This window comes from Plectrocnemia conspersa, unplaced genomic scaffold, assembly GCF_051122295.1.
Source record: "Plectrocnemia conspersa isolate PC_06_02 unplaced genomic scaffold, ASM5112229v1 ptg000001l, whole genome shotgun sequence".
NCBI classification, from domain to species: domain Eukaryota; kingdom Metazoa; phylum Arthropoda; class Insecta; order Trichoptera; family Polycentropodidae; genus Plectrocnemia; species Plectrocnemia conspersa.
Window position 1 is genome coordinate 14,588,129 of NW_028277165.1, and position 19,619 is coordinate 14,607,747.

Here is a 19,619-nt window from a genome sequence, read left to right on the forward strand (position 1 = left end):
TTACACCATTGCCTTTAGTTTATGCCTATTTTGGGACAGTTGTTTCTACCCAATGTGCCATCATACAGCCGAGATAAATACACCTTTTGTAAAATTTGACGCACATCTACACAAATGTGTTATGCGTGCGAATAGCCAAAACTGACCCAAACTATTGTTGTTTGTGACACCTGACAAATTCAGTCAAAAATTGACATTATCCGCATCGACGGTTTTCTTTGTTGTCACAAAAGTTAATGCGATCATAGGGGTTAATGAATAATGTACAAACATCGTGTAACACAAGGGTTTGCATGCAAGTGAAGAATGGAGGTAAAAAATTGCGTTTCACATGCAGTGTGCGTTTAAATTTGTCGTTAGGTATTAGGCACAATGAAACCGATGATTTTTTTTATTAATATTCAACATAATCATTATTGAATCAATATGTAATTATTTAATAATTTTTTTATAATCTTAATAAATCAAACAAATTGATCAAAAATTTTTCAGATTTTATATATCTTATATTTCTATGTAATAAATGTTATTATTTGATATCTTGATAATGAAATTCCGCGAATATTTAAATCGACATTTATTTAAGTTCTTACTTTTTGTTTATTAATAATGAATATCATAAATAGGCAATATAGATGTCTTGCAATCAATTTATATATGTTACAATAAATGTGCATAACCAGTAAAGCCATATTTTTATTATTATAAATTTAATTTTATTAGTATTATATTCAGTTTAAAAGTAGCAAACAATAGATTAAAAATATCTCTGCTTAGTATCAGTAAAACTGTATTTGTTCACAAACTGCTGATATAGTTTTTTAAATAAATTAAACCAAAAACAAATTTAACCTAATTTAAGTTGAAAAACTATAGCTAGTTTCAGAACTTTCATTTGATCAAAATGGGTTTGATTATTTCATTGATGATAGGTCTGGGCAACTGGAAGGCTCGCAACTGTCAAATTGAGTTTGATAAATATTTTAGTGCAACATTTAATTTCAGTTAAGTTTTACTTAAGCCAGTAAAAATATATATCTACCTGTGAACGTGTATTCGAATACGATTTCACAGAAACGCCAGTGAATATATAGCTTTGCTGATAATGTACATTTACTATAACATATACAAGGCAAAGATATTTAATTATTATTTTTATTGTGCAGTAGTTTTTAACTACATTTACTGTTTGTATAATTCAAGTTAATACATTTCTCGTAGTCTAATCTGCGTCTACGGAATCCAGTCATCTTTGAAGATTGCACTGAACTCTTCATTTGCGTGAAGAGGGAAGCGGCTGCTTTCTCGGTCTTTGTAATTTCTGTCAAAGATCGACGTAGTTCACTTTGTGAGAGTTTAAATAGACTTTCTTGCGCTCCAAGTAGGATAAGTTATTATCCAAAGTTAATTCTTTGCTCGCCACCTTCGACACTACGACCAATTCCAAAGATTTGGCTGTGTAATTAAATTTGCTTATTTTCATCGCATTTTTTAAGAATATTTGCGTAATCGTTTAAGTTCAAGTATTGCCCTAACAAAAATAAATATAAATTTTGATATCAAAATTGCATTTCACTATTTTACTTCCACTTGATTTAAGTAAATAAATGCCTTTAATTTTTTGTCAATTAAATTTCTTTTGAATTTTGCGACCCAAAAAAGAGAAATGATTTGCGCACCACTGCCTTAGAGAATCACGATTGCGTCCCTTATTCTTGCTTACATAAGCTTGTAAAATACAAAGATATTTTCGGCGATAGCTGAAACAATTATTATGGAATAGTGCATATTTTTTTTCGGTATGCGCTATGATCATTTTTAATATAAAAGAGTAGTTAAATAATTAAGAAATTGCATGTGTATGATAAATGAAAAAAAAACATTGGATAAACCTATCAAACAACGACTATTTTTGCCTATTCATATCTTTCTGTGTATAAGGACCTGTCGTAGTTTATATCTATCGAAACTACGCCACCATTTTAGTGTATTTCATGTGTCTGGCGATCGATACAAGGGACACGCGATCTGTCCCTATTTACAATTAGCTAGGGACAAGTCACATATTCCTTCGACACTTTATAAAATTCTAATGAACATACATACGGTAATTATGATTGAAAACCACTTTTACATGACAAGCGGCATTCATTGTTTAAAATACAGTATTATTCAATATATATATTATGATTTTATAAATTGTTTAAATTTATAATTTTGTAATAAAGCTGGCCTTTATTAAAAAAAATAAGACTATAACTTTAGATAATCACCACAATTTACCGACTTTCTGGATTTGTATTTTCTTATCTTTGTGTTAAAGAAAATTATACAATAGTACGAAGGGAATTTAGGGCTAGTAAACTTAATTTATTATAAAGGGATCACTGCCGTTAGGGTCTGCATGTCATAGCAGATTTTACCAAGTTTTAGTTTCAGAAACTTTCAGCTCGTAGTTTATGTTTGAAATGGCTGTTTAGTTTAGTATTCTTGTTATATACAAGATGAATAACCGGGGAAATGTTGTCATGAATTTAAAGCTAAAAAAAGTGACATTCTTTAAACATCGTTGTAACCTAACAAGCGATACAAACATTACCTTTAATTAACTACATATTAAAGTCTGGGAATTAGTGATATTTATATAATAAATCAAAAACTATTATTAGTATTTATAATCATTAAATGTCATTTTGTAATTAATTAAAATGAAATTTACACTTTAAAAATTACAATTTAAGTCAGTTACGGGGATCCGAACCTATGGCTTTTGAGATATCAGTCCTGGCCTTATGAACGATGCTATTCCGGTCTTAGTAAAGTAATGAATTGAACGCAATTTTTTTCACTAATGTACTCATTGAAATATTTTTAGAAATACAAGTTTAGGAAAAAAGGTGTACAAAACAATTTGTGAAACGGTTTAATGTATTTTAATTTAATCTCTAAATAAAATATTTACTTCACTATTTTTGTCTAGAAGCATTTCAATAAAAGTGTTCTTATTCTAACGCATCTCTAAATATATAATTTTAAAATCGATAAATAATTGAATAGGATAAATCGAGAATTAGCTTTGCCATTAATAATACATTATTATCCATAGAGCAAAATATTGCTTCTTCAAGCAATTTACTATGACCAGCAAAATATTATTACAATAATGATTTAGAGTACTCCTTGAGCAGAGTTATGGTCTCTTCGAACACATTTTTACGACCTTCGCCAAAAGTATCATATAATCCAATATTTGCGGCGACTATTTCGGTCAGATCGATTTGTCATACGTGGCGGCTTGCCATATCGCACAATACCCGGGGTTTACAGCCACAATAATCCTTTTCCGTGTTCGAGGAGCTATTACCATCGGCAGTAAGCCGAAGATTCACACACGATCCCTTACGGGGCTGCACTTTCAGCAATATGGCATTTTCAACAATGCGCGGTCGGCGCTGTTTTGTTTGATCCAATTTGCCCGTACACCCCAACGGCCATTGTTGTTATACCCACCGCATACGGTGTACCCGTGTATACCCATATCCAGTTAAGTTTTTCCCGGGGAAAACACGGCAGACGCACGTATTATAAAAATCCTTTGTGAACCTCGAAACCCTCGGCCGACTGAGATTCGGTTTTTTCTTGTCATTTATTTTAACGGCAATTATTATGGTCTTTTATGGAACTAAGTAGGCCTTACGCCTTCGCTAAAGTAGATGAAATGAGACTTATGTTATTACATCGTATACAATGCTGCTATATTAGATTTATGAGTAAAAATTGAGTATATATTGTAAATTATTAAATAATAATATGCGCAGTCCTTTTTTTAAACACACGCGTTTTATATATCACAATAATTTGGGAAATATTTAGGTAGTATGATATAGATACGTGCTATGTCATACGTTTGTATATTCAAGGCGAAGGAGCTGCTTTTTTTGGATTTTATGATTTTGGTTGAATTCTCGTGTATGTAAGTCAAAAGCGAAGTCTATTATTATACAAGTGTTAGTTTTAGAAGTTAAGGTTTAAGTGGAGTTCAAAAAGTAGGACAGCTTTCTAGCATATATACCATTAATAAGGAAAGGAAAAAGTCCAACGTCCCTAATATTTTACGATCCTTTGAAAAATCTTTGTTTTGTCTACTATAGGTACATATTATTATTAGTACAATAGCACAAAAGTCATACTTATAGGGTTTAAATATTACACCAACCTACTCAATTTTTTTATGTTCGAAATAAAGTTATATCAGTGCGTTCTGGCTTAAATAAAATAAAAAAAATTAACTCCGTCGATCCCTTAAAAAACTTGAAAAAAGACAATTTAGATATTTTTTAATAAATATCTTGCTAAAATATCTTATCTGTTTCTAAAGAAGTATTTGATCTGAATAGGAAAGTTCAGAAACAGTGAAATTCGTACCTGCTCGCTCAGAGATGGTATTTTGAAATACGTTTTTTTTTAATTTTTGACATTCTTTTTTTTTGTCAATGATATGTGTATCTATTGTTGTACTTCGTTTTTGTATTTATGATTTAAAATCAATTTATAAATCTGATATATTACTGTTCATAGAATAGTATTTGGTGTTCTACTTCAACACAATATATCCATTATTTGTTATATTTATATATTTATTTTAATTTTTATTGCCAAAAAATTATTTTCAGATTATGATAAAATATTTTTAATTAGAATAATTTTGTAAATAAATTTAGTTATAGTTTTAACATGATTAATTTATACTATTATGTCTTGTTTTTATACATATTATATTGGTTTTATTTCGCACTATATAAGTACACACTATTTCTAAAAACAATTCTGCAAAATGAGTTAAGTTGTCTAATTATCAACATAATAGACTAATGGTATAAGTCTGTGACTGATATCTAAAATTAGTTTTTATACAAATAATTTTGATTTGTATAAAAAACTCATTAAAATATTATTAGATAATTTTATCTTTTATATAATATAATATGTTTTTTATACTTTATGTACTAATATATATATATATATATATATATATATATATATATATATATATATATATATATATATATATATATATATATATATATATATATATATATATATATATATATATATATATATATATATATATATATATATATATTTACTAACCAGTTTAAGGATTATTTTGTTGTTTTTACGAAAAAAGAGTTAAATTGTTTTTAATATATTTTCCTGGCATTTAAGCGCAAAGGAAAATCTTTTATAAATATATTTTAAAATATATTTATTACTAATTATCAGCATATTACACTAATGGTATAAATCAGTGACTGATATCTAAAATAACTCGGTTTAACTCCCATAAAAACCTTAGTATATGTAAATTTCAATAGTGTCTGGAAGATCGAAATTTGTGATTATTAATTGTAAAAAAAGTAAATGATCGTGGAAAAAAAGGAAATTTAATATTATGATGATTTGGTTTAATTTTATAAAGGACCAGAACGGATCGATCTACTTTAATTAATTACAGTGTCGAGTTACAAAGGAATTTCGGGCTATATTATTTATACCTGAATTGCAGAGAAAATTGCCAGTAACAACTGTTGCTACTTTACATTTGTTATATAATATTTCAAACAAGATAAAAATTATTTGTTAAGATTTAAGTTTGCTGACAGGCAAATTTTATGGCGTAACTCGTGGAAAACCCTCTGCAACTTGCTGATTTTCACGCAAAGCATTTTCTTCTTATCTGAATATTTAATATCAGATTACCAAATCAAATATAAAACTGATTTGAGTAGTTGAAATAATCGTAAAAAGTTTTTTGCTATTTAAATACTTCCGACCTCTATTAAAAGCTTCCAAGAAAGCATGCATATTTTCAAACATCTGTCACGAAACCACCTTTTTTATGCAGTGGTTGTAAAATATTTAAAAATATTTGTTCAAATACAATTTTTAACAATGAAAATTTTTGAAATATTTGTTTTTCTCGAGAAATTCTCGAAAAATAGTTTTTGAAAAAAGGATCTTATTTCATTGTCAAGGTAAAATATAATTCCTAAGAAGCACTTGATAATTAGGTTTTTAAATGATTTTTAAACAATATCTAAAAAATATAACTACTAATACGGCGTTTTATTTTTATATAAATTTATTTATTTTGCGATTGTATTAAATATTTTATTCAGGCGCTTGTGTGCTTGAAGTAATTTGGTTCTCAATAATTTTAGTTTGTATAAAAAACTCATTAAAATGTAATTAGGTAATTTTTATATTTTATTAATCTTATGTACTAATATATATTTACGAACCAGTTTAAGGATTATTTTGTTGTTTTTACGAAAAAAGAGTTAAATTGTTTTTAATATATTTTCCTGGCATTTAAGCGCAAAGGAAAATCTTTTATAAATATATTTTAAAATTTATTTATTACGGTCGTTAAGTTTTTTTTTATTCGTACTCTTTCCGTCATTGTTGCCTGTGTATTCACGTACACGTTATTGTCAATTGAATACATTTCATATAATATATTCATTGTGCGACATTGTTTCGTAATACCCGTGCACGCACGGGGGCTTGAATACGAAATTGTTTTCGAATTTGCAAACGCCGAAACCCTAAATACTTCACAAAAAAAATACAGGAAAGAAGAAGAAATTGAAAACTTTTTCATCGGCCTCCGTGAAAATATACAATAGATTCGCAAATGAGCTTGAACACATTTCACGATAGGAAACACGAAGCGAAAGTGCTCCGCGGGTACTTTGCGTTCTCGTAAGAGGCTTACACTTCATTCTTGGCTTTTGTGTCGCTTGCTTTTGCATTTGTTTGCGATAATTTTGTCGCGAAACTACCCTCCTCCCCCTTGCCGGTCGGTCTCATCGCAAAGCTTATTTCCTTGCATAATTGCCGGCTGGTGAAAATTGTTTTTCAACTGCGCAAAACGAGCGAAAAGTGATTCCAAGCCTTACATTGTTCTTTCAATGGCGATAATGAGTATTCTCGGCGACAAAAACTAACGGGGCCAAGCCACGTTCAAAGAACTCGTTTCGTAATCGCGACGACTTAAGCCGGAACTTGATTTTCCAATTTGCGGTTCTTCATTCCGAGTTAGTTAACGCGAGCTCTCTGGATTAAGAGTTTAAAGATCATTTGATTTTGCTGAAACAATTCTTGATAACCAACATATTGAAATACCACAGTTAAACTATTTTATTGAATATTTACTTTTATATTTTTTGAGATGCTTTATATGTTTAACAGAACTCTTAGGGAGTTTATTATAAATAAATAATGAGTTATGTCAGGACTAGTTTCACTGAAAATATACCGTGTTTATATCTATTTTGTCTTAAACTATTTGACGGTTACGACAGAATTTATTGATTTTTATAGGTACTTGTGATTGAATCTAATACCATAATACTCTGATTTAAATTTGTACAAATTCATTCGTTCTGCTGCATATTATCTCAACAGAGTGATTATAAGCTTTAGTCAACCATATCATATCATTTTTAAGAGCAAATGGAGATTTTCTTTACACGTTAAAGATGTCTGTGAATCATATATAAAATAATAAAATCTATTTTTTAATTGGAATATGTAAAAATTAATATTACATTTTTTTAGTTATATTATATTTTTTAATATTTATTAATTATTTGTAATTTATAGAATCAATAAAATAAAATATATTCAACCGTACCTATAAATCTCAAAGTTATATAATACATTTTCAAAACTCATATCTAAAACTCTTGGGGCTATACAGACAAAATTCAAATGAAATTTGGTAAACGTAAGTCAAAAGGGAATGCATGAAAGGTTTTAAGCAGGTACCGGAGAAATTTGTACTTCAATCTAAAAGTAAAGTAAAATGTAAAGACCACTTTACGCATACATACACACAACCGAAATTAATATACACAATTTGTGTAGGACTTTCTTGATTAAATTCTTAAAACGCAGTTCACTTTTGAGGTAACGATCCAATCTAGCGACCCTCGTGCACGCTTTATAAGCCCTGCGAGACGGACGAATATGAAATCTTTGTCAAAGGGTGCAAATATTGCTTTATAACGTCAAATGAAACGCTTCAATTCAAGTGTATGTTCCTTTATATACACACATGTTCATATATATGTATATATGGTCTTGTATAAATATGTGTAGAATACGATACACATTGGCAAGAGAACATAACATACTAAAAATGTGGCACCAGGAGAAACAGCATTGTTAAATGTTATTTTTAACGACATGGTTATCAATGATATCTTGATAAATATATATTCAGTAGAAATGTACGACTGCTTTAGCTTTATTTTATATTTCGAGTTGAAACGCTTCGAGCGTTTCATCTATATCCGTCGATCATTGATGTATATTCTATATGTATGTATGTAATGGTTATCTGTATAAAATTATAGTAAGAGGCATAAAAATAGTTTTTCGTATATGTTATTATTTCATGCATAACATCAAATGTTAACTTAAGGTATTCATACGTCTCGGATTTTGCGGGATTGTCCCGGTAAATCCTGGATAACCTAAATGTCTTATTTAACATGAAATCCGTTGTCCTACTTATGTGTTTGTTTTCAACCATAAAGTTTGTAAACAAAATACAAAAATATAATCAAAGATAACTGATTCAAAAAGTCAGTATTTTTATCAGTATAATTATAGTTTATACCAGATATAAAGTCAGACTTATAATAGATGCTTGTATATCTGCCTAGGCTTTAAAAATATATGAATGATAAAACTAGAGGCTAAAATAAGACCATGCTCCATAATACATATAAAAATCTGTTTTAGCTTAATGGACGGTATTTCAATATATTTTATAAAGCTTTTATAAGTATTTACATGTATAAATGCATAACAGCTAATTATACATACAAGAATATATTATATAAATATAATTTGTATCTTATAACACAGGTTTATAAGTTTTATTTTACACAGAAAACCCGCAAATTGTTTACTCCTGCGGATTATTTTAAGGATAATTTTATACAAGCTTACACCTCCGTAAAATATTTGTCTTGTATTATTAATTTTCTTATACCTATCTACTCTTAAATTATATATCACCTTTCTTGAATTGCGGTCTATAATTTGAAATCCCTGAATAACCAAATTCTTCCTCTTAATCGAAAAAAAGACGGAACCAATCAGTGTATGAGCAAGAAAACTTCTTAAAAATGCTTAACAAGAAAGTATATGATGTTTCTAAAATGCTGATAGTTTTGTTAGAGTATTACTGATGGGATATTTTAGTTTTTTTTACTTAAATTAATAAACCGCCTGTTTTTCTTCAGTATAAAACTATACCCTATTTGCCTTAACACAGTCAGTTCGAGAGCAATTCATATCATTATTATTCATAATTGAAAAAGAGATCCCCTACTCTAAAGCACATATACGTTCGATATACTCAACATTACTTCGATTGATTTATCAATCAGAGTAAATTGTGTTTAAAAGGCAAATGGATGTTTCCCAACTATTTAATTTAGTTTCATACATTTTAATCCAGCACATAATTCCAGTTAAATTATATGTTCGCAAGTAGAAATATATTCGAATATGTTTTTATTAAAAGAGTTAATGAAATTATATTTATACTAAGTACACCATATACGCGTCAACACATTATTTTTATAGTTTATATAATATAAAACTAGCCTTACGTAAAATTTGCGATTAACTTTAAAAAAGCTATACTTTATTTGCGTTAACACAGTCAGTTCGAAAGTTGTCCATTTCATCATTATTCATAACTGAGAAAGAGATGGCAAGTTTTGGTTTACGCTCTTACTATTAGCTCTAAAGCATACGATACGGACACATGTTCAATATATTTAACATTGCTCCGATAATATAATGATGATTTTAAATTCTATAAATTTGTTCAAAATATAAACAGGAGTTATGATGAGTATATTAAACGTATATCCGTATCGTGTGCTTTAAAACTAATCTAAAATAGTAGGGGCGTAAACCCAAACTTGCCATCTCTTTCTCAATTATGAATAATGATGAAATGGACTGCTTTTGAACTGACTGTGTTAACGCAAATAAAGTATAGCTTTTTTAAAGTTAATCGCAAATTTTACGTTAAGCTAGTTTAATATTATATAAACTATAAAAATAATAATAATCTAAATAAAATCCTTATATGATCGCTTAACCTTAAAAAGTCATTTTAATAAATAGTTTTGGAATACAACATAAAAATAACATTACTTTATAATTCGTATAATATGTAGTATTAATGAATTGACTATATTTTATTATTATGCATTAAACATACATGATACATTTATAAGTTAGGTTAAAATAAATTATAATGATTCGTGTGCTATACTGCCAATATATTTCAACCAAGAACGGTTGTCATTTCAACGACATATATTAATTACGCAAATTTTATTAATATTAAATTAAATTATAATTTATTTTTATAAATTTCTAAGTACTACTATGCCAGATGATCAATCATTAATTATAAGCGATAAAATCCCTAAGAAAAATAGTATAAACGTCAAAGGTCAAATACGACAGCGTATTAAAAAATTCATTCTTTTTACATTTTTTTTATGGCAAATTTCCCCGCGGAAGCGACGACACGAATTAGACCTTCCGTTTTTCACTCAGCGGATACCCGAACGATTCGCTTTTTTTCTATCGTGCTAATTATTAACCGTGACAGACCGAGGGGTGAAAAATTAATACCACACCAAATTTAATTATGTGGTAATATTTTAATCGAAATCTTGTAACCGATACGCAGCAGATTGAATTTAACGTCACACGGTAGAGTACTTGCAATTTTCCAGGTGGGTATTAACGCTGACAGCAGCGCATCAAGTTTTCCGACTAGAAAATAGAATATACAGCGAACTATTTTCATACGTTACTATAAATTTTAAATTTAAATCACAAATAAAAATAATATTAGGGCCTTGAACATGAGAGAAAATATGTATCTACAGATGAGTCAAAAAGTCTTAGTTTAAAGTATAGTGCTTCATATTAAATATTGTGGAATATGTCCAAGCGGCACAAACAAACTGTTTAGCACTTGATAAGAATTTTGTGGTTATATATATTATATAATTTATTAATCCACAGTATTTTCCCAAATTTCAGTTACTTACGTCATGATAAAAAGACAAAAGTAATTTTCTTCGCTACTTAAATGAGCATTCGAAATTAAATGAAAAAACTCAACTATCACGAATGATATTTTTAGAAATTAGCAGTCAAAAGGTTAAATTAATTAAACGTGCCACTCTAATAGTATGCAACTGCTGCTCGTATGGTCTCGTTTTGCGGTGTGGTTACGCGGAACTGTCGCGCCATTTGCTTTTGGCCAAACGCACGCGCACGCTGCACCGCAACCGCACAATTAGTCCTCCTCCGCTCATACCTAAGTATACATACGTATACTGCGAATTAAACGCGAAATTCCAATTTGCTAAAATCTGCTCAGCCCTGCTGCTCCGCTGCGCGAAAAATAATAGCTAAAATCGAAATTCGATATTCGGCGCAAATTGTGGCGAAACGCGACGAGAAGAGCGCGAATATATACCTAGGTATCTCTCTTCGGGGCTCTCGAGAGATACGCTCTCGGTTTTTCCAATCGGAAAGTGTAAAGCGTGAGCGAAATCGTAATATCGCGGTTTAAAATTTAACCGCCCGTGAGGAAGAGGCGAAAAAATGACGGTCCGCCACCCCCGTGCCCGCTTGAAAATGTTTATATATATTTTTGTTCATTTTATACAATTTTCAAGTAGGTTACGTTGAATGGTAATTCCAAAAAATTGGTAGTAATGTATTTTAATTTAAGTGAAGTGTGACTTTATATGTACGAGAGATATATTTGCAACTGTATTTATAAAGAATTAATTAAATATTAGTTAAGGCGGTTGTAGATTAAACCATGATTATATTTGTATATGTACATTTAACCCTTTAAATCAACCGAAAAGTAATTTATCAGCAACAAGTTTTGTATTTCAAGTTTGACTTGTGGTATTAAATACCTTTATATACTGGTAACCGTTTTATGAATACTAATTAAGAACACTCTTTGACATTGCTTATAAAAAAATCATCAATTGTTAGTCGAATAATATAATTATTTGTCGAATAAGCTTACCAGTGAAAAATGATAATATGACATTTTTTTATTGTCACATCTTCTTATTTTTAATTTCCAATTTCAGTGTTTTTAATTTGTCCATTATCATTACCAGACTGACGATTAATTTTAACAATAGTTTCTCTTTTCGCAATAGTGGTAATATATACCTTTATATTTCGGTAACCGCTTTACAAATATTAATTATGATTACATTTAATATAAAAAATATCAATTGTTAATTGAATATTAAAATAAATTGTTGAATGAGTTCATCAGTAACAAAGGATAGTATGTCATATTTATTTTATACTATCATCACTTTTAATTTTCAATATTAGTTAGTTAGTAACAGGTTAACGATCAATGTTAACAATAGCTTTTCTTTTCACACAGTAAAAACGGATTATAAACCAGCCTCAAACTGCCAGGACCATTAAAAATTTACGTTGCATCTAATGCTTCCTCCACACTCTAAGGAAGTAGGCCATGGTTGGGCAAGGACGGAAAATATAATGTGTGGATTCGGGGCTACTTCGGTCGAGCTCGGGTCTGCCCGCTCTAATGTCTCGGCGACCTCGACCATATTCGGTAGACCTTTGGTTCGGTAACTTCCAGAGAGTGTAGAGGAAGCATAACGTTTCACAGAATCTAATGTAAACGATTACAAACTTTACAATAGCAAAATAAATTTATGTACCTCTATGAACAGTCTAACTGTAGGTATTATAGTCTCAACACGCCTTAAGTAATAACATTTTAATTGTTTTAGTACATAAAAATGCTAACATGGATATAATAACCTGATTCTAACTCAAAGTTTAAGTCTAGTACACTACAAATATTTGCTTTATATTGTTGAAACAACTTAATTTTATATTTTAAATTATGGCTTTTATAATCTAACAAGTAACTTAAATTTAACATGAAAATTAATAATTTTGCTTCTTAATGACTAATTTAAAATTAATTTTATATGTGTATGTGTTATTTTTTTATTTTATTAATTTTTTTATCATGCATTTTATTTTATTAAAAATATTATATAGTTATTATTACTATTTATTAAAGCAAGGACAGTTCACTAATAATCAGTTGTAAAAAAGTTTCGAATGCAAGGCGGGAGATTATGAATGCAAAGCGCGTAAACATACGCACATAGCGCAAAATATCCGTCGGTGGGTCTACAGCTATTGTAGGGTTCATGCATTTTTTTGTTAAATTATTAGGAGTAAATTTTTCATAAAAACATTATGCATTACAATAGGATAAGCACAATCAACAACTACTAAGCAAGTAGTGAAACACCAAACTGAAATCAAAGTCTGTAAATCAATAAAAATATTTTAATAATTTTAAACTATTATTACAACTGACAATCCATAAATCTTAACATGATTTTATTTAAATTATTCGTGAGATTAGGAAAATCTAGGAAAACATAATTTGTGACGATTGATTGAAATTATAATAATACATCACTAATTTTGCCGGACGCTATTCTGTCAGACATTTTCAGGTAAAAACTCTTGATACCAAATTTATTCTTTCGCTTTTTTGGTATTCGTTATTCGAATATCAATCTAACTGTTTGTAGTGCAATTTTTTTTATAAATATTATTCTATCAACTCTAAAACCATCGTTTATCAACGCAAGTAGTTACATTTTTTCCTGACGTTTAGCTGCAGTACCGTTAGTTCAATGCGTCTTATTTTTATTCTGTGTTTTTTTCTAATCTATAAGTTATTAATGACAGACACTGCTATTAATAACTTATACATAAAACATAAAACCAGTCTCATATAAAATAATGAATAAAAAATACTAAATTCCAGAAATTACTAATATTTTCGAGTCAGAATTATGCAGTTGTCGACTTTTTCAATGACAATGGTATTGGATTTTTTATCTCTTTTATGCGTTATTTTAAGTATGACTAAAGTAATTTTATTATAGTAATATTCTATTTATAACACCGAGCTTTATAATAGTTGCTGAAAATAATGCCCATTGCTGACAATATTTCCCACAGCAGGAATGATTTAAATTATGTCCCTATTTCTAAATTTTTAAACTTGTTTTTTTTATCTTTAACAAATAAATATGTATATATGAAGCTGTATTCATTACTTAAACTGTATTTTTTGATTTATTGCAACTTATTATTTAATATATATTATTAACGAATATATTCGAATAGTTGAAAATAATGAAAATTTAAGGTATTTTTTACCAATTTATACCACTGGTTTATTATGCTGGATATATACATGAAAAAACTTTTAAAATCAGACAAATTCAACAGTAAAACAAATAAAGCAACAAATCATAAAGTTTAGGCAATCAATCATTATTTTTGCGATTTTGGTTGTTTTTATGACGTTACTAATTGTTATCTAGATTGTTTAATGAAATTGTTTAAATTATGTACTACATGTGTATGTTAATGTAAGTACAGTACAGTACATAGTTTAACAAAAAATGAAAAATTTTCAAAAAATAAAGAAAATTTAAATAATTATTGACATTTTAATCAAAATTAAATAAACGTCAAATTTCTGATAATGATTGTAAATATTAAATGTTAGTCAATAATATCAATCAATCTTTGCGTTTAAAATGATTGCGATAAAAAAAAATTTCAATAAATAAAAATTATCAAATTAAATTAATAATGTAATTTTAACGTATATTCAACGTATTTTAATTTAAAAATTAGTAGTTTTAACCATATGTTTTTTAATTAAAAATTTATTTTTTTCTAATTCAGAAAAAAATGACAAAATAAATATACAAATAAATACACTACATATTATACATAAATAAATACGTGTGCAATAAAATGGAAAATCCAACTACATGTGTATTCATGAAAATAAAAACTACACGTTGATTGCCGTTTCAAAATAACCCTCTTTCAGTATACCCTCGTGTAGTTTCCATTCATTTTATAATATCTCGTTCAAGCATGTTTTTAAACTGAAATGCTTGATAAAAACTTTTCACAATATTGTATGTATTATCCTCGTCGATAAAAATTCAACATATTAATCAAGTATTCACATACATGTTTTATTTAACTGATTATTAAATTCACATAAATAACATGATAATACCATTCAAACTTCATTAATTATTTATTAACTAATGGATTTATGCGGCAAACGCCCTAATCTAAATGGCTGTCTTTTTGATAACAACAAAAAATGTAAATAGCCACTAATGCAATATAGACTGACTTGTGTATTACTCTTATATCTTTAGTTTAGATTTAAAAAAAATCAAGATGTTTACAGTGCTAGCTTAATGATTTTTTATTATATATTTTATTGTAAACAATAGTATTGGGCCCAATTATTCTACAATATATTCTTTAACAGAAAACTTTTGTTTTATATACTAGCACATAAAGCCAGCATGATAGATCATTGGTATAAATCAGTGAATAAGGCCTAAAAGAACTGAATTCTAATCCCATAAATAGATTTTTTTAGTGATTTAAGTTACTAATATTTTTATAATTGTAATTCGAATTGATCATTAAATAAGATTATGTTTTTATAAATTTTCTTAATCTCTTAATCTAGCATAAAAATATTGTTATTTATAATTAAAATAAAATCGAGATAGTTAGTGAAAGTAACAAATAATCATCGTAAGCTATAATATTTTTTTATAAAATAATTGTTGAAATATATTTTAGGCCTAGTGTCTTACTATTAACTTTTATCGTATTTGGAAGATAATAAATAGTGATTAATAAATTAGATTTTTCATAACATATATTGTTTTTCTGGATTTTCCTAATCTCATAGACGAATATTGTTAGTAATAATAATATATTTTAGTTGTAAGCTGATATAATATTTAATAATTATTAATTAAGATATCATTTATTTACAAACTTTGATTTTAGTCAGGTGTCTCACAGTTAGTAGTTATTGGTTATATTACCCAGTTGTAACGAATTGGGTTAACTCCTCTCACATGACATGTTATATTCATGTTAAATTATAAATTAATCATTAGATTTCACTCTAGTTATTTTTATTCAGTTTAAGACTAATTGAAACAAAAATATAACATGAATTTAAAAGTTTTAGATCAAATCGTTGCCTTAGTTACACATACAATAATATATTTAATTAATTTAACAACAACTACTATATATTTTCCCGTTAAAAGGTAGAACAAAATTATTAGCAGCACAATAAGGCAAGTCTAGAAAGAAAGTTTGTACTGTGGTAATTCACTTAGATTTAAAAATCTTAAGAACTCTGCTAAAGCAAGTTAGTCGAATAAAATAAATGTGGTGCAACTTTCTACCTGTGATTTTAATCACACAAAGTCGAATCAAAAATGACGCAGAGAAGCCGCGCATTTATATCTGATAAGGAAACTTAGCCACGTTTACATACAAAATATGTTTTAAAGCTGAATTTGACGAGAAATTTGCAGCATAAACTTATATAAAAAATATCGTTAGTGCTTAATTAAGATACAAAGAATATGAAAACAGACATTAAGAACTGTAGCTTTAACTATAAATTTAGTGAATATTTTATATTTATGTAAAGGCAAGCTACGATATTTGACAATAGTAATAAATGTAAATCTATACTATTTTAATATTAGAAATTTTTATTTTTTAATATTTCTGGGTTTAAAGTCGTTAAAATGAATCGTACCACATAATCAGCTCTTGCAAATTTAATATACGGTTAAAAATCATAAATCTTATTTGATGTACTATTTACTATCGTTATGTATAATTTTTACTAGTAATCAATTTTTGTTGAATAGTAAATGATATAAGTAATAACTGCGTAAGCAACGCAGTCGAGATAAAAATCTGCGAAAGCGAAATGAATCCAAAGACTCGCGAATGACTAACGAAATTAATTGTTGAATAATATACGCGAGAAGAAGAAGTGGGCCATCGATTTATTAATCATTGCTTCCACATTTTTGGTTGTTCACTACACCAAACCGCAATCCTTCTAATCCAATTTCGATCCATTATTCACACAACACAGCTCGCATATCTTACGACGGGTCAGGCTCACCGGGCCCTGGCATGTTTTGGTCTACACAAAATTATGGTTTATAAACCCGATCGATATCGCCGGGATCCGGACAGACCCTTTTGCCGATTGAAATCTGACCGGATCCATACTGTTTATTTTCCGTCGATTACACCACGGTTGGGGTTCAATTTTCTTCTTGTTTGACGTCCAACATCAATCATCAAAGGCGTTTTAAATAGGATAACTCGAGCTTTCCCTCTTGAGGTGCTCTCTCGCTGAGCGCTTTTTTCTCTTTTAAAGCACTCGTGTTAGCTTAGAGATTAATGTAAAACATACATTTTTTGGTGTGTTTTTGTAACGAATATTATCGATATTATATAAGTGAAAACCACTTTGTTGTAATACATTTTGAATAATAGTATTATTTTTTTTTTATTCTTAACCATTTAATACATTTACAAAAATTCTCTTAGCTGTGTTTTTTTAAGTAACAAAGGTCTTTGTTTTAAATTAGGTTAAAACATCTTAAACCTACATGTAGATATCGCATAAGAGTTCTGTTTCCAACACGTTACACTGAGATATTCTAGCTTGTATATATCAAATAAAAGTGAATATTTTTGTATTAGTAAACCCTTATACTTATATTATAACGTAGCTGGATTCTTACGTATTGATTTATAGAGGGTAAGCCAGAAAAATCAGTGGTTTTTAAATGATCATTGCTCGTAAACGGTATGCAGGGCATTTCTTCCCGGAATTGTAAGAATTTGAAGCCTACAACAACAGCGCATGGTTTTAACAAAATGGTGCCCCATGCTACACGGATAACAAATCTTTGGCTGTCGTAAATGAAATGTTTGCAGGAAAACTCATTTCGCGTCGAGGTGATTTTCCATGTCCTCCCAAGAGTCCTGACTTGACTCTTCTTGACTTTTTTCTCTGGAGATACTTTAAGAGTCAGATTTATAACAACAAACCAGATACGACAGTCCAATTGAAAGAAAATATTCGAAACAAATGGCTGCTATTTCACGCGCAATGTGCTAGCGAGTTTTCACAAATTTGAGGACCAGATTTGAACGATCGTACAAACACGGATAATTAAGTTTTTAAGATATGATTTTCCTGAATGTTTAATTTAATATAAATTTATTCTAAATCACTCATCTTCATGGCCCATTCTGTATTACAATAATGCATTTAATTTTATTTTGCTTTCAATATATTTTCAAGTTTCACGCTTCTGTAGTAAATAGTTTTTACGAAACCTAATTAAAATAAGGTATACATTTATAACGAACAGCTTTAAACATATTTGTATTGATCAGTGGCAAATTTAATTTATTAAACGATTGATTTATATGATTAGTTGTTCAGTTGAGATCCTAAATTTCCTCAAAATTAGTGGATTACTAGGTCACAAATCTAAAAGATGCACATTTTAAGGCGGTCATGTGCTAATATTTTTTATTTTGGCTTAAAGCGGCTTCAATCACAAATTGGTCAAGAACATTCGTTGTATGTGTTGAAAATATACCTAATAAATGATGTTGCTTTTATGGTAATATGTGACAATGTAACCAGATATATATATATGCTAGAGCAAAATAATAGGTAAATATAATAGAACCGTAGGACCATAGCAAAAAACTGGTTATTCCTCAGTTTGATTAATTGTTTTTATGTGACAATAACTATTTTTAAAATTAATATTAATAATTATTGTAGTAAACGCGCTATTTTTAATAAATATTGGTCCGTGTGCCGCAATAGCAGCAAGCCATTTAGAGTGAAGTATCAAAATGTGTGTTAAATTTAAGCTTGCAGTCCACGTCTTAGCCCATATATTTAAAGCTAGATTTATTTTTAATGTTACTGTACTGTTCGCTTTGAAAATACAGGATTTTTTTCAAAGATTTTACAAAGTATTGAAATAAATTATGAACTGATAGTGGCGATTGATAAGATACATTTTAGTTTTCTAAATGGTAATAGTAAACCCAAAAAAATAATATGCTAGCAAATATTTACTTATATATTCAGCAAAGTTCCCCTAAATTTATTTGCGCTAAAACAATTTAAATAAATGCGTTTAGATGTATGGTTAGAATCACCGAATTTCCATGTCCAAACACAGCATCGAAATCGCAAGAGGCTAACTCGTATTGTTTGTATTTTGTTATGCTGTTATATAATTAATCACCTCGATACCACAAGAGTAGAAAAAGCTAGAAATATCTAATCTGATGGGATTAATCTGAATTGTAAGTTAATAATGGAATATTCATTGAAAAACGTTGTAAATTCATGAGATATTTTAATTCACGACTTTTAAATCAATAAGTATGAACACATGTCTGTTTAATATGAATATAAATTTAACATATACCTGTTTGTTGTGTGTAATATAAAACTGATATAACTGAAATAGTTTATTAAC

The 19,619-nt window shown here is 28.5% G+C and overlaps 1 protein-coding gene across 3 annotated transcripts in view; it reads left to right on the forward strand.

The window, feature by feature from the left end:
• Positions 1-19,619, forward strand: part of Gfrl (Glial cell line-derived neurotrophic family receptor-like) — a 221,967-nt gene that overhangs the window by 122,039 nt on the left and 80,309 nt on the right. The gene's annotated exons all lie outside the window — the stretch shown is intronic.